Here is a 17574-nt window from a genome sequence, read left to right as displayed (position 1 = left end):
TCTTTCTGGAGTAATGAAATGTTCTGAAATTAGATGGTGGTAATGGTTGCACAATTCTGTGAATATACTATAAACTGCTGAATTGTATGCTTTAAAATAATTTTATGGTATATGAATTACATCTCAGTGAAGATGTTATAAAAACAGAAAACTCATAATGCTACTGTGAGCACTCTTGTTCATTGTTCCATGTGTAAATGTGTTCTAGTTTTTCTGAGGTTTATGTGAAGGATCAGATGTTTGTGTGCATCTTTATCAGATGATGCTGTTCCATATTCTTGGCTGTACCAATTTACATGGCCTCCAACTGTGTATGAAGGTTCTTACAGCTCCACATTTTCATTTTGTCAGATTTTTTGTATCATTGACTTGGCAGGTCAAAACTAATATGATTCTCAAATAATTGCTTACTATTTTCAGACAATGCCAAAGCGTGATGCTATTTGTAAATGCCTATTGACTATTGCTGCAGATTTCTTAGTGATTAGCTGCAAAATATTGCTTGATATTTTGGGTTTGTGCATGACTAAACATCATGTAAAGTTTATGAAAATCAGGGAAAGATTGGACAAGTTTGTTACAGAAAACCTTCCTTAGCATCAGACAACTACATCACAACAAATCACGTTTGGATTATTTAGTTTGTATATTATCTGGACACTATACATCTTTTTCCACTGCCTCCTCTCTCCCACCAGTTTCTTCTTTTTTTTTAATTTTAATGTTTATTTATTTTTGAGAGAGGGAGAGAGACAGAGTGCGAGTGGGGGAGAGGCAGAGAGAGAGAGGGAGATACAGAATCTGAAGCAGGCTCCAGGCTCTGAGCTGTCAGCACAGAGCCTGACATGGGGCTCGAACCCACGAATTGTGAGATCATGACCTGAGCCGAAGTCGGACGCTCAGCCGACTGAGCCACCCAGGCGCCCCATCTATGTATTTTTAAATGTACTAATTTTTAGAAGGAAATACTGATAAATATTAATATATGTATACTTAAATATTTATATTTAAATATATATTATATAAAATGAAACTTAACTTCTGTATGAGGATCTAAACAGGCATGTCTCCAAGGAAGATACACATATCATTGAATTATATTATATACTTTAACTGGGTAAATTATATGGTATGTGAATTGTATCTTAGGCTGTTTTAAAATTTAAACAAAAACCATGAGAAACTGCCGAGTTTTATTATTAATCAGCAAAATGCAAATTGAAACACTGATTATTTTTATTCAGTACTTTAATAGGAATCTTAAATTTTTTTTTTATAACGTTTTTATTTATTTTTGAGACAGAGAGAGACAGAGCATGAACAGGGGAGGGTCAGCAAGAGGGAGACACAGAATCTGAAACAGGCTCCAGGCTCTGAGCTGTCAGCACAGAGCCCGACGCGGGGCTTGAACTCACAGACCGCGAGATCATGACCTGAGCCGAAGTCGGCCGCTTAACCGACTGAGCCACCCAGGCGCCTCTTTAATAGGAATCTTAAAATTCTTTCTGTCAAATATAGATATTGGTATCAAATTGAGGAACTGGGCTTTCTTTTTATTTTATTTTTTTATTTTTTATTTTTTTTAATTTTTTTTTTAATGTTTATTCATTTTTGAGACAGAGAGAGACAGAGCATGAATGGGGGAGGGGCAGCAAGAGGGAGACACAGAATCCGAAGCAGACTCCAGGCTCTGAGCTGTCAGCACAGGGCCCGATGCGGGGCTCGAACTCACGGACCGCGAGATCATGACCTGAGCCAAAGTCGGATGCCCAACCGACTGAGCCACCCAGGCGCCCCTGGGCTTTCTTTTTAAACATTGCCTTGTAAATGAGTAAATTCTTTTCAGAAGGCAGTTTAGAACAATTTATAAAAATATATGCAAATTATTTGACCCCCCCAGGGTTTTTTTTAATGTTTATTATTTTTGAGAGAGAGAGAGAGAGGGAGAGAGAGAACGAGCAGGAAGGGGCAGAAAGAGAGAGGGAAACACAGAATCAGAAGCAGGCTCTAGGCTTTGAGCTGTCAGCTTAGAGCTCAACGCAGGGCTTGAACCCACAAACCATGAGATCATGACCTGAGCCAAAATTGGACACTTAGCCAACTGAGCCACCCAGGGCCCCCTGTGCAGAAATATTCTTTAGTTTATTGCTTATAACAACAAGAAATTAGAAAAAAAAACTGTTAAGTTTTTATAAATAGGGGAATGGTTAAATAAATTATGTTTATGGAAAATTATATGTAATGGAAATTTTTTGTAGTTATGAACAAAAGGTAGACCTATGTAGACCTCTACTAACATGGAAAACATAAAAATATTGTAAGTAAAAAGAAAAATGTACAGATAACACATATAATATGCCCCTATTTATGCTGTTAAAAATTCTAAATGATACGTAAAAACATGTTGCTGTGTAAGTATGTGTTTAGAAATCATTTTAGAAGGATATATACCAAACTGTAGATACTTACTTTCCAATTTTTTCACTCTTTCAGTAAAAATATACTCTTGTGTTACTTAAACAAATTAGTTAAATCAATTTGAAGAGGGGCGCCTGGGTGGCTCGGTCGGTTAAGCGTCTGACTTCGGCTCAGGTCATGATCTCACAGTCCGTGAGTTTGAGCCCCGCGTCGGGCTCTATGCTGACAGCTCAGAGCCTGGAGCCTGTTTCAGATTCTGTGTCTCCCTCTCTCTCTGCCCCTCCCCTGTTCATGCTCTGTCTCTCTCTGTCTCAAAAATAAATAAACGTTAAAAAAAAATTAAAAAAAAAATCAATTTGAAGAAAAAGTCTATAGTAAAACATGGTAGTGGATATAACTTTGCGGTGGGAGTTAGAAATGCAGAGCATTAGTTCAGCTATGATCAATCATAGACATAAGCCCTCCTGAGTGGTTTTATCACATGTAGCTCTGTGTCAGGAAGTAGGATTAGTATCCGTGTTCTTCACTTCCTGGGCATTACTTTCCATACTCTTATAAAAAGAAAATACCTTCTGCTCCTTTGATTTGCATGCCATTTGGCTAGGCCGCCTTCTTACCCTCTCATTCTTCAAAGACCGCTCGCTCACAGCTTCCCCTCCGTCTCATTACTATCAGAGTATCCAACACTTTGGCCCCATAGTTTCTTAGCTTCCTCATTTTCGGTGACTTCTCCCTCTACCTGCCTGTGTCACCCACTTCCACAGTCACATCTATGACAGTGTTCACCTAGAAAACTGCTTCTCCTCTAAGCATTTGGCTTTTTGAAGGTAACATGTAATTTCTAGTTCAGTCATTTGCCTTGTAACCAAATTCTTGTTGGGACCTCCAGTTCTTCTCCCATCTCCTTTCTTACTAATTTATCAGCTTCCCTTATCATCTTGTTTAGGTTCTGTGTTCACTTCAGTAACACTTTCCCTGTTACTTCTTTACCTCTCTGAAATTTTTGAACTTATCCAGCAGAGTCCTAACCCTTGGTGAACCCAATTCTGATTTCTCTGTGGTTACACCTAAGTGGCTAAAAATCACAAAATAGCACAGATTTTTATACCACTTTATTTTCATGGTCACCAAATTCCAATAGATCCTTCTCATTGTCTGGAAACCTCATTATGTATCAACTCATTGCTTCTTTCCCTGAAAAGATCATTTCACACTTCTTTACTCTCCCCACCCTTCTGATCACCTATTTTCTCCTTTTTTCTCAACAGATATTACCTCCTACTACTTTGTGTTCCACTCCACAAAATCTCTGGTCTGGTTTTTGTCTCCATCACTGCACCAAAAAAAAAAGCTCTTTAAAGAGCTTTATATCGAGACTTGTTAAAAATCTCTAAATTGAGTGTTGGTATAATAAAGTAGCTCATAGTATAAGCTTTGGAGCCAGACTGATTGGGTTTGAATGCTGGCTTAGCCATGTGACCTTGGACAAGTTGCTTAACTTTTTAAAAGTGAAAATAGGGGCGCCTGGGTGGCGCAGTCGGTTAAGCGTCCGACTTCAGCCAGGTCACGATCTCGCGGTCCGTGAGTTCGAGCCCCGCGTCAGGCTCTGGGCTGATGGCTCGGAGCCTGGAGCCTGTTTCCGATTCTGTGTCTCCCTCTCTCTCTGACCCTCCCCCGTTCATGCTCTGTCTCTCTCTGTCCCAAAAAAAATAAATAAACATTGAAAAAAAAAATTTTTTTAAAGTGAAAATAATAATATCCTTCTTAAAAGTTTGCTAGGAGGATTAAATTAATTAATGTATAAGACAATGCTTAACCCATAGTACTAAAAAATTAATAATATTAATACTTGTTAATTATAATAATCACCATTCTAATAATTTATATAAATAACATTCTGTCAATTATATAATTAACATTAATATGTATTTATTAAATATTATTTAATATAAGCATTATTAATCCTACCACCATGTTCATTACTATTATGATTATTACTACTACTTCATAAATAAGATAGAAAACAGAGAAATTAGAATTTCTTTAACTTTTTACCTCCAAACCAATCTGCCTTAGTCTGAAGCACTCTTTTCCTTCCCTCTTAGTGCAGTGGCAGCCTTCCCATCTAAGGTTCATCCTCCCATCTTTGTTTTGGAACCTTTCTTCTGCAACCAGACACTGTTCAATCTCTGTCTTCAGTCTTTTCCTTTTATTTGGACTCTTCCACTTGTCATTAAACATGCGCAGATCTCTTCCATCTTGGAATAACAAAATCCCCTGGGCCCCTTCCTGGCCTTTAGTTACCACCCTGCCTTTTCCCTCCCTTTCTCAGCCATATTTTTAAAGACTTAATCCATGCTTTCCTTTCCCCTCACTCTTATTCCATTCCTATCTCAATTTTGCATCATTGCTACACTGAAACTTCTTGCTAAGGTCATCAGTGACCTTCAGATTGCTAATTCTGACATTTCATTCTTCATTTTACTTGACTTTCAGCAACATAAACCACTCTCCTTCTTGAAACCTTTTTATCCTATGACTTTCATGATAAATTTCTCTTGCCTTTTCCTCCCACTCCTTGTTACACCTTCCTTGTTTGCACATTCTTCTCTACCCGGTTTTTAAATGACAGAATTTTTCAAAGCTTGGTGCTGGGTCTTCTCACTCTACTCTCTTTTCCATATCGTGTTCACATGTCTAGCTCCAAATAGTCCGCAAAAAACATTGGCTGCTATCAAGATTATTATCATCATCATTATTACATATTATTAATATCTATTATATATATTATATCATCACCTTTCCCTTCCTTGGAGGACTTTGGGGAATACCCCTGAGAATATATTTAAACTTTGAGTATTTTGGAAGAAAGAATGGCATTATAATTTACTTATATTTTATTATTTCACTGAAATTAATCTGGCTTTAAAATATAACAAAACTTAATCCTACTGATCAACTTTATTACAGTATTGGAATAAAAAAAATTGTTGATGGGGTACCTGCGTGGCTTAGTCGACTGAGTGTCTGACTGTTGGTTTCAGCTCAGGTCGTGATTTCATGATTCGTGAGTTCAAGCCTCATGTTGGCCTCTGCACTGATGGTGCAGAGCCTGCTTGGGACTCTCTCTCCCTCTGTCTTTGCCCCTCCCCCTCTCAAAATGGGGCAGTTGGATGGCTCAGTCAATTAAGCTTCCCACTCTTGATTTCGGCTCAGGTCATGATCTTGGGGTTCGTGAGATTGAGTCCTGCATCAGGCTCTGTGCTATAGTGTGGAGCGTGCTTGGGATTCTTTCTCTCCCTCTCTCTCTGCCCCTCCCTTGCTTGCACTCATGTGCTCTCTAAATAAATAAATAAGTAAATAAAACATTAAGAAAGTTTTTTTTTAAGTTGTTGATGTGTCTAGAATAACTGTGTTATGAATTAGCAATCATGAGAGTCACCAGATTCAACAGTGTTCAAATACTATACATGAAGCCATTTCCAGGCACTGAAGAAAATGGTAATGATGAGGAGGAGCATGATGATAATAATAGAAGTGATAAGAACAATGACAATAACAAAAATGTAGCATATTCCTAACAGAAATATCTTTTATATGTTGAGTTTTCTATTCCTTAAGTTTGGCAGATTGTCACAGTGTGCGATCTCACGGCCTAGAAGAGGAACGAGACCTCTGGAGAAACTGAGAATTCTCAGCCTGTGCATGGTACACACCACCATCCCCCACCCCCTCACAGCACAGAAAGCAAAAATGGAAACCCAGGGACAAACCAGTTATGCTGTGGATTACTTCCACAGCAGCTAGCTGGGATTTTACAAAGGTGACATTAATGTAGAAAATGCAAAGTTTCTACTTCATGGTATGTCATGTTAGTGTTGTCTGGCAGGCTGTGATCTGAGTCCTCATGGGACCCTCTTCGTAGTTGATTCTGATGACATTAAATTAACCTTTCAGGAAATGTTCACTATTACTTTGAAGTCCCTCCCCCTCCTAACCTGCCCTTCCAAAACAGCTTTGACATTTAAGAGGTAGTATGCCAGGTGTGGTGGTTAGCCCCATATTACCAGACACAAGGAACCTTCTGTCAGAGGTAATGTGTCTGGCACAGAATCGGCTGGCACGGTATCGTAGCTTGCCTGGCAGAGGTCTAAACAGAGGGGCAGAACATCGCTGGCAGGCTGAGAGTGGCAAGGGTGGTGCTTTGGGTTGCCCAGGTAACTCTGTTTTAGTTAGGATCCTAATTGGCTAGGGAAACATACCTCTTTCAGTGGCTTTGGTGAAGCCTTTTGATCACTGACTATTTCTGTAAGAGTTTAAGAGCAGGATCAGAAAAGGGCTCCCCTTCTGTTAACTTCTTATTTTTTTGCCATATGCAGTGTTATGTTGATGGAAATTTCAGATTTCACTGTTTAGTTCCCTCTTTCACTCACTACCAAACACAGATTATTTTGTGTAAATTGAGGTGGGAGATGGACTTTTGCATTACTAAAAGCTGGTATTGCGATTTTTGCTGTATGGATTCTGAGATGTTGGCTACCAGCTAACTGTGCCAGGACAAACTGGATGCTCACTGGATATGCTTAGGGATGAATATTAACATGATTGATTAGACTAAAAATAGGATATTTGAAGTTATTTTCATATTTAGTTACAGTCACATGTTTGTCATATAACCAGGAGATTTCTATCCTAGTTACACTAAATGTATTAGGTTCTGTTCTGTATTGTTAATAAGACCATTAAGCAAATATATATTGAATGCTTTCTGTGTGTAGAGCACTATTCTAGGCCCTGGGGATACAATTAGTAAGGCATAGATAGTCTGCATAGAAGGAGGTCCCCGTCTGGTTGGGAAGTTGCCGGAGATAACTACAGTAGAATGCAATGCACTATAATAGGCCCTTAGAAACACAGGTGGCGGTGACTACGTCTGCTAGGTTGGGAAGGACAGTCAAGGCAGGCTGCATCCAGCCCGATGCAGGACCCGAACCCACAAACCGTGAGATCATGACCTGAGCTGAAGTCATACGCTTAACTGTAGGAGTAATGTTAAACTAAGAGGAGTAATGTTAAACTAATTCTTTGTGGGAGGAGGGGACTAAAAAAACAAACAAACAAACAAAAAACTAAGTCTTTGAGACCATGTGGAAGCTCTAAGCAGGGAAGTACATTCCAGGCTTAGGAAATGGCAGGTATAAATGCATAGAGGCGTATGAAAGTGTGGCACGTTTGGAGAATTGTTATGGGAATGGTGTGCAATAGCTAGAAGCAACATGCATGAGCAGTTACACTGTGCCAGTGACATGCTTAACATTACACATAGGAAGTCACATAGTCCTCATAACTTGACACTATGGGAAAACTATTATTGTTATTTCCATTTTAAAGATGAGGTAACCGAGGCAGAGAGAAGTTAAGTAACTTACCTATGGTCATATAGCCATTAAATTTCGCAGCTAGCATTTGAACTCAAATTTTTTTTGCCAGTGCTCTAAATTGGGTGTCAGCACACTATAGCCATGGGCCAGATCCAGCCCGCTACCTGGTTTTGTACAGCCTATGAGCTGAAAATGGTTTTTGCATTTTTAATTAGTTGAAAACAGCAAAAGAAGAATAATATTTTGTGATATGTGAGACTTCCACGAAATTCAAATTTCAGGATCTATAAAATTTTATTGGAACACAGCCATACTCATTGGTGTAGTATTATGTAAGGCTGCTTTCGTACTATGGTAGCAGAGATGAGTATCTGCAAGAGTGTATATGACCTACAAAGCCTAAAATACTCAGTTTGTTTTCTAAAATAACACAGAGAGCGTGCATTGATAGCAATAGTTGGATTTATGTACTACTTACCTTTTTAAAAATCTGTTTTCATATTTGTTATCTCATGTGTCCTCCTGTCAACCCTGAAATGAAAGGAAGGTTAAGTTTGGTGGTGCTTTCTATCATACAGCCAGGAAACTCTATTGTAGGAAGCCTGGGATGGGCTGTGACATTAAAGTTACACTCTTTTGCTTGTACAGTGTCTTGTAATGTCCCTCATTCTGTTCTGAAATTTGCCCTCTACCTCTGTCCTAGATATACAGTTGCTCAGAGCTGGGGCTCAAGGCCACTCCATAGATGAGACAGTTGAGATAGATTGAAAGAACAAGGTAACACACACTCTTTCCTTAACCTTCAGCACCTCTGCAACAGTGTCTGAAATTCTTTGTCTTGGCAACGTTCAACTTATTCTGAGCACACTGCCAGTGAAGAGCTTCAGGAGGCTTGTATTTGATTTCAGATAAGTAAGCACTTACCATCAAAGGAGACGGGGCATTTCTCATTTTCGTTTCCATAAAGGGATGCAATTGCATTGTTGGGCTACATGGAAAGTCTTTGACTTAACGGTAAATTTTGAATCCTTTTTTTAGGTTTTCACTTCCCCATTATTCTACCTTTAAAAGGTGAAGTTTTTACTTTTTTGCTATTCTTGGTCTTTTCTTGAGCTTAGGAATACTGCCTCTTTTAAAAAAAAAAAAACATCTTTTTACATTTATTCATTTTTGAAAGACAGAGCATGAACTAGGGAGGGGCAGAGCAAGACAGAATCTGAAGCAGGCTCCAGGCTTTGAGCAGTCAGCACAGAGCAGCCCGATGCTGCTGCATCCAGCCCGATTCAGGACCCGAACCCACAAACCGTGAGATCATGACCTGAGCCGAAGTCATACGCTTAACCGACTGAGCCACCCAGGCATCCCGGGAATGTTGCCTCTTAATCAGTAAATAACAGGAGCTTTCCTGTTGACCTCCGCACTACCACCAAGCTAGTCAGGGAGAGTGAAGTGTAACTCTTCTAGGTGTGACCTCAAGGGATGTTTGTCTTATCTGTTGCTCTTTATTATTCATTCCACTATCCTATATCTAGGATATAGTGGTCTGAGGATTAAACTGTAGGCCACGTTACTTATATTATTGAGCTTGATGCTTTCAGGAGAAAACAAGTTATTTAGATTTCTAAAGTCTTAACCATTAGTGCCTTCTCTTTCAGCCCCAATAGTGAATTCATATTATCAGCAAAATTGATTATACCCAGATTTGTTCTGTTAAGGCCCAGCAGAAATAAGATGCTACCTTAAGAGAGGTCAACTATATTTCCACTGATAGCCAGCATTTCCTTGGTCACTGACAGTGCTGAGGTCAGAGCAGTGTAGGAAAACATTTCTGTGTCCCAGGGGTTAGATGCCTCAGGGATGCTGAAATGCCTGAGGTGATGGATAGCACAAGTGTATACATTTATCAAAACTCAGTGAATGTGTACTTAAGATCTGTGCTTCTCACTGTATGTAAATTTTACTTCAAAAGAAAAAGAGTACTCCAAACAAGTTTTGAACTCTTGCTAATGACATGTTTGTGAGGTATTTGGGGACATTATTAAGAATGTCTGCAATGGGACGGACACCTGATGAAGTATAGCACAGTGTTAATGGTGGACTACAAGTCACGTTAGGGTAAATCGGTATTCACTGTGAAATTCTTTCAACTTTTCTGTATGTTCAAACATTTTCATAATAAAATATTTGGGGCTAATGCCTAAAGAGGATGGGCAAGTAATATAACTTGATAAAGCAGCGTAGGTATAAAACAGTAGAGAATGGTGGGGTGTAGAGCGTCAGGTACTCATGCTCTGCTTAGAGAAGGTAACTGCTGCTCAACTTCAACAAATTGTTTCTTTGCATTGTCAGATATTCTAATTTTTTTTTTAATGTTCATTTATTTTTGAGAGAGAACGAGAGTGTGCACGCATGTGAACAGGGGAGGGACAGAGAGACAGGGAGACAGAGGATCCGAAGCAGGCTCTAGGCTCTGTGTTGTCAGCACAGAGCCTGATGTGGGGCTCAAACCCATGAACCATGAGATCATAACCTGAGCTGAAGTTGGATGCTTAATTGACTGAGCCACCCAGGTACCTTGTTTTTTTTTTTGTTTTTGTTTTTGTTTTTTTTAAGTTTATTTTGAGAGAGAGCACTAAAGGAAGAGTGAGAAGGGCAGGGGCAGAGAGGAGACAGAGAATCCCAAGCAGGGTCCATGCTGACAGGGGGGCTCAATCCCACAAACCATGAGATCATGACCTGAGCCAAAATCAAGAGTTGGACGCTTACTGACTGAGCCACCCAGGTGCTCCCAGATACTGTAATTTTTTAAAAATCTTGAATGTGAAATTTTTAATGTGAAAAATCATTATTTTTAAAATACCACAAGGGCAAAACAAAATGCTTCTAATTTACCAACCTTCTTCTATCCCAAAGATTTTAATTTTAGAGGAAAAATTGGAGGTGTCCTCTTGGGTTGTAAAGTCACCATTGTTATCACTAACATGTGACTCTGAAGAGATTCCAGCAGTAGCTGAAGCTTTCTACCGTAACCTCAATTCCCCTGTTCTGTGGGCTCCTGTACAGTAATGCTGTGCCAGGGCCATGCCACCGTATTCATGACACTGACCCAACAACGAAGCTTTGCTGGGGGGCGGGGGGAGGGCCTAAGAACAGCTGTGAGGTTGGGCTGGTTGGCATGTTTTCCCTGGGCTCACTTTAGGATTATTTAATAGGGAAAGGGCAGCAAGCAGTACATGCTATCTTGCTGCTCAGATGTAGTTCCTGGATATAAGTCACTCAGGCTTTAACAGAAATTAGCACTAGGTAGGAATCAGCAACAGAAAAGACTTCTAAGACTTCCTTATATTCCCTGTTTTGGCTAAGTGGTGTCGCAGTCTACCCAGGGTCCTAAGCTCTCAAAAATCTTATCCTTTTTCACTGTAGGCATTCAAATCAGCTACACTGTCCCTTCTGCTTCAGGGAGGCTTCTTTTCAAGTCTGTCCCCTCCTCAATGTCTCTACTGCTAATATTTCACTTCAAGACCTCATCCTCTCTAGCCCTTGATTATAATTTTCTCAGTGGTGTCTTTGTTGTGAGTTTTTCCTGCCAGCAGTTCAATATTCATATTCCCACTACAGTTACCATTTTTTTTTTTTTAATGTTTATTTCTTGAGAGGGAAAGAGAGAGAGTCAGAGAGAGACACACACACAGAATCCGAAGCAGGCTCCCGGCTCCGAGCTGTCAGCACAGAGCCCAACGTGGGGCTCAAACCCACAGACCATGAGATCATGACGTGAGCTGAAGTTGGATGCTTCACCGACTGAGCCACCCGGGTGCCCCCACAGTTATCATTCTTAAGATACAATTCTGGTTTAAAAAACTCAGCATCTCCCTGTTGCCTTCAGAGTAAAAGTTAAACTCTTTATCATGAGGTATAAGGATTTTCACTGCTGCCAATCTATCCTACCCGTCTTTCTTCCTTCCATCTCCCATGAACATTCTTCAGTATGGCAAATGAAGCCCTATTCAGATTTTCATGTGTGCCCTCACCCCCATCTGAGTACATACATGCCAAACCTCTCACCATTCCAAAAAACTGTCTTTTTTTTTTTTTCTTTTCTCCAGACCTTTTCCTTTTCTCCAATATTGCTGTTCCCTTTGCTTCTGGTTTTCTTCATCCCTGCTTTTTTAAACTGGCTGACTCCTTCCCTTTTATAAGTTAGGTGAATAATATCCATTCTCTGAAATGTTCCCCGTTACCCCCAAAGTTAGTGACTTCTTTCTCTGTGTTATAATACTTTGTACATATCACTCATTTTATATTAGAGTATGATTTCTGTTGGCGTGTATCATTTACATACCTCTTTCTACCACTAAATGGTAAAGCCTTCTTCATCTCTGATTCCTTTATCTCCCCTTGAGGACTATGTCTGGCGTAGTGTAAGCATCAGTAAATGTTTGTTACATGAATAAATGGAAAGATACTTCACAGTCAAGGAGCATATTACTAAGATAAATTCTTAACCTGTTCTTTGGTAATGTGAGTCAGTGTCAGATCCGGAACTTAAATCTGTCTTCTCAGATTTTCTGCCTGTGCTAACAATAGACTTGATGGACCCCTCTGTAGCCGTGACTCTGTTATGGCAAAACCCAGTAGGCAGCCCTTGAATTTCCTTTGCCAGCTGTAGGAGTCATTCTTCCACTCCTGGCTCATTGTCTTCCCTTTCCTCTAATCCTTTTAATTTACTTCCTTCTCTTGTTAATAGAACCTGACTGTGGTCTGTTGGCACCTACTAGAACGTACATAGAGACTATGCTGTATTTATATTTAAGTATGTAATTCTTGCCCTGTCTTGTGTGAAAAGGAATGTTCCTGCTGAGTCTTAGAGACAAGGGTAGTGGTGGTGGTGGTGGAGGAGGAAGTAGTAGTAGTAATAATAATACTAACAGCAGCTAACACTTTCATGGTATTTACCCATATGCTGGACACTAAGTGTTTTTATGTCCATTAGCTCACTCGTAACCCCATGAAGTAGGTACCATGATTGGTATGATAATTTTATCGATGAGGGAATTGAAGCATACTGAGGTAATTTGTTTTAAGAACACAACACTACTAACCACTAGACCTGGGATTGGAGCCCAGGAAGTCTTTATTCCGTAGTCTGCCCTCTTAACCAGTGCACTGTACTGGGTAGGGGACCCTACGTGTGGGGAGACATGCCAGTAAGTGATATGGATTCTCATAGGACCAGCTTTGCCTGTGTAAAACTCTTGATGGAAATCAAATGTGCTGGGAAAATAGTAACCTCTTGTTTCAGTATCTCCTTTTAGGGATAAAATTTGCTGTATTGATTTATGCTTTATGAGAATTCAGTCTTCCTGTAATTTCTTTGTCGCTTTTACTCCTTACCTAACTCAGATCCCAGAATTGCCTTTCTTCTTTTCACAAGGCTTACTTGACAGCCATGGAGCACTGCCCATGCCATAGCTTTCAGGCCGTACTCTTGCGGCTTATGAAACACTTGTTTATGGGCACGGAGTGATCTGGAGTTAAATAGTAAAATCCTTCTCCCTGGGGCAGCAATTTACTCTACATGCCAAGTTGGCAGCAGAATAGACCTTTGGGGGGCTGTGGTTAAGACAGGTAGCCAAGATATGAGGGAGGTTTCTAATCCAGACTCATGTTAATAAACAGAGTGGTAACCAAAGCACTTTAATGGGATCTTTGTGTTTTGCATTTAGTCTTCGTCAAGAGTGACCAACTCAAATCAGCCAATTGACCACATTCCTCATATGAAATTATTGGAGAGTTAGACTAATATCAGTTTACCCTATATATGCTAAAGCAAAGTTATTTTTAGGAAGATAGTATCAGGTATTAAAAATGTTCCATGAGCCAAGTGGTATCTGGAGACTGGCCCATGAACTCTATTTTGGATGCCTCTAAATTGGTAAGTAGAAAACATTTAGGTGGTTCTGAATATGTGACCTTAAATAAGTCACTTAACTTTTCTGGGACTAGTTTCTCCATCTGTAACATGAAAAGTCCTAGTGTTTATTGCTTTAACTACCATGTTCTTTCCTTTTACATCCTTGTTGTAATATGCTTTTTCCAAGGAACTTCTTTTGATCAAGTCTGTTAAGATGAATCATCCCAATACTTAGTGTGCCTCAGCTCTTATGTGCAGAATTTGTAAGAAAATAACCTCAGCAAGAGCTTTCTTATTTCTGTAGAAGTATCTACAAGCTGTGGACACTCTTTTGACCTGAGAGGAACTCATGCTTGAGATTTTTACCATAATTACTAGGCCTCATTTATTGTTCCTCAAAATCAGGATTATCAACGAGTAATGAAACAGAGATTTGGACATTGGAACTCTAAAAGTTCTGTTTGAAGAGTAACCATGGACTTTAAGAAGATGCTGCTTCCATTTCCTGGGCCCTTTCTCCTTCTACTCAACTTTATAAAAACCTGTCTTGATCTAATAAGAGGTAGGTCAGATGTGTATAACCTTGTATGGTACAAAGTTGCCAAACTAATACCTGTAAGACAACATAATGGGTCTTTCTTCATTCAAGTGGATAAATGCATGGAGAATGCAGAAGGTTGAAGGCAACATTTGAAGGGTCAGGCCTTGGGACATTTTAGAGTAGGCTTTATTGGCATCCAGAATGAACATATTTTTGATATCTAAATATTGTCAACCTTTAGGCAATATGATACTTGCTCTTGACTGAAGGAAGGTGTTTTCTGGTCCCAAGTTGTAAACGTTTACAGTCTTGTGGGTACTATGCCAATTTACTGAGAACACAATCTTAATCGGTATGACACTCCATGGAACATTCTTTACTTCTGCTGTTTCTCTTGGCTATCTCTCCTGAAAGGCTACAGATCAGTGTCCAGAGCCTGCCTGACCACTGAGTACATAATCAGATATAGTTCTCACCACCTGGGAGCCAAACTGTCTATGCCAGTGGGGTTGTGAGTCTTTCACACAGGGCTGACAGTTGCTGGAGTCACCTGTCATGTTGGAGCAGAATGCTATTCTGATTCTCACTTGAGTAGTAGTTATACTATGTCATGACATGATTGGAATAGAGAGACAGGTACTTGGAAGGAGTGACTCAAGCATTTGGATCTGTCTTAACTACTAATATATTAAAGCCCTCTCATAGTGATGATCTGTTGATGATTGAGATTTCCAAATTTACTAACTCCTTTACCACTGTTAATTTACTGGTATACATTCTTGTTCTGTGAGGAGGCGACCTCACTGGAGCAGGGGGACTTGAGCTTTGAAATGTTGGGTTTCAGTGCAAACTCCTCATCAGTACTGCCATCCTAGTTTCAGTTTCAGTCAGCAGCCAGAATACTTTCAGCAAAATACTTAACGTGAGAACCGCAGTCAGGTCTTTCAAGGCATTTGCTATTTGGACTAATGATTGGGGCGGGGGGGGGGGGGTGTTCTAGAACTTTCTATTAAATGTAGTTGTCTTTTAAAAAGTGATATAATTAATGTTTTGACCACTTTTCATCTGGCAAAGAAGGGGTGAATCACAGCTCTAATTTTCATCAATACCAAGGAATAAGGATGAGGCAGACCCTTCAGGTTCTGACTTCCTATTCTCTGCCAATTGTGTTAGTTTTCTGTGGCTTTAGTAACAAATTACTGTAAATGTGGTGGCTTAACTTTACAAACAGAAATCTATTATTGCACAGGCTAGAATTTATAATCTGGAGGCTAGATGTGGGGAACTCAGGTGTTGTGAAGGCCATACTCCCTCTGTAGGTTCTAAGGGAATATTTGTTCTTTGCCTCTTCCAGCTTCTGGTGACTGTCAACATTCCTTGACTTGTGGCCATATCACCTCAGTCTCTGTCTCTGTGGTCGCATTGCCTCCTCCCCTTGGGCTATTTCAAATTTCCCCCTTCCTGTCTCTTATAAGGACACTTGTCACTAGAGTTAGGGCCCACTTTGATAATTCAGGATGACCTTGTCATCTCAACATCCTTAATTATATCTGCAGAGACCCCTTTCCGAGTAAGGTACATTCATAGGTTCCAGGAACTAGGATATGGGCATAGCTTTTGGGGGGCCACCATTTAACACACTACACCACTGGAAAAGAGATACATGGACAATACAAAATGGATGGGAGGCAGCAATATAGAACATCCTTGACCTGGCCCTAGTCCATACATGGATGTGCTATATGATTTTGGTGGAATCACCTTGGGCATCCTAGACAGGTCTTTGGGTGATTCTAGATATCTGAGAATCAACTAAATGTACAGAAAATGTGACTTTCTATGCCTTTGGGCATTTATTCTTCCACTTAACAAATATCTATGGAGGGCTTATTATGTGCCAAATGCTGTTCTAGGTGTTTGGGCTACATCAGTGAACCAGTAGCCTTTAGTGGAATTTATGTTCTAGCTTTGCTAGCAATGACTTGAGATGTTCATATAGGTGATTCAGGAATGTGGTGTTTGGCTGATGAATGTTTGTGTGAAAGAAATTATGCTCTTTGCTGTTATCTCCAAGCAGCTAGGGTTTTTAGCATAAAGTTGAAATTATATAATTTGGGGGAATTATATAAATTTTGAATATATACCTTGTATGTAAATAGTAATATTAATTATCAAGTATTAATATAATTAATAATACTAATTATTCAATTATTATTGAATTATGTAAATTTGGAGAGGCTAAAGGACAAAATAGTGACATGTATGGAATGGGGATATAATACAAAGATCATCATCTCCCAACACTTTTGTCAGCATGATTTGTTGAAATCAAGGCAAGCGTGAGCTGAAAAATCCAAACACGTAGATGTTATGCTGTCCCAAGCCCAGCTTCTAGTGTGTCATCTGCCTTGGCACCTGGAGCTGGGTTTGTGGGGAAGAGAGTTGTTCTGGGGCAAAGGTAGGTAGTTTTAGCAGTATTCTGATATACACGAGCAAGGTCAGCTCTTGGAGCCAGCGGCACTTGGTGGTGGTGACAGTTGCAGGCTATTTTGGGAATGGAGGAGGCTTTGTTTTGTAAGGCTTTCTCTGCACTCCCAGATTTAACTCTGGCACTGATCAACCATCAGCCACTTTTGTCTTTGATATAGAGAGAGAGCAATGTTAGGTACAGTATAGAGATCATAGTGCTCTTTTATCATTTTATTGGTGAAATCAAGTCTTTTTCTTTGGAGATAGCTTGTCATTGCCAAGGAAATGTGACATGCCGATTTTATGAAACTTTAAATTCTTATCTGGTAATTTTTCTAATATTTCTCTGGACCAATAATTAAATAATATCTCCTTTTGTTAAAGAGCTTAGAAGAACTTGTTATTTTAGTAATATTCTGTGTGTCCTCGGGATTGAAAAGCAGAAGGAAATGAACATAAGCCATAGCAGAAGGAATTGGGCTAAATGCAAAGAAGAATATTCCCAGTGATGTCATGAGTAACATCAGAAACTTTTTTAGTATCCTTTGCCTGTTCAAGGAAAGGAAAAGACTCATCTGTCTGGAAGGTTCATTGCAGCTCTGCCTAGAGACATCGTGTTGGAGCCCACGGCCCTGGACCAGGTTTTACAGATGGGTGAATCTGTTCATCTACCGGGCTTCAGTCGTGAATGAGTCAGCAGCACAGCTGCAGATGGAGTGGGCAGAAGGGCATCTAAATTTAGTCGTTATCCACTCGAGAAGGTTTTCAGTGATTATTTGTCTCTCCTTCATGGCTTTAGTCATATTCCTTCTTCTGGAGACCGAAACAAAAAAGAACAGAGAATGGTCACT

General features: G+C 39.8%; 1 protein-coding gene across 9 annotated transcripts in view; it reads left to right on the top strand.

Moving 5' to 3' along the window:
- The window catches only part of PPP1R12B (protein phosphatase 1 regulatory subunit 12B), a 220153-nt gene that overhangs the window by 36141 nt on the left and 166438 nt on the right, over positions 1 to 17574 (top strand). The window contains exon 1 of one of the 9 annotated variants that reach the window (XM_086694645.1): positions 14257 to 14275. The exons of the other annotated variants lie outside the window; for them this stretch is intronic. The gene's annotated coding sequence lies outside the window, so the exon portion shown is untranslated. Of the gene's footprint in view, positions 1 to 14256; positions 14276 to 17574 lie in introns of those variants that run through there. 9 annotated transcript variants of the gene reach the window in all.

The sequence above is a fragment of the Puma concolor genome, chromosome E4, assembly GCF_028749965.1.
Source record: "Puma concolor isolate L17-30 chromosome E4, mPumCon1.1.hap2, whole genome shotgun sequence".
NCBI lineage: Eukaryota > Metazoa > Chordata > Mammalia > Carnivora > Felidae > Puma > Puma concolor.
This window is presented reverse-complemented; position numbering and strand designations above follow the sequence as displayed.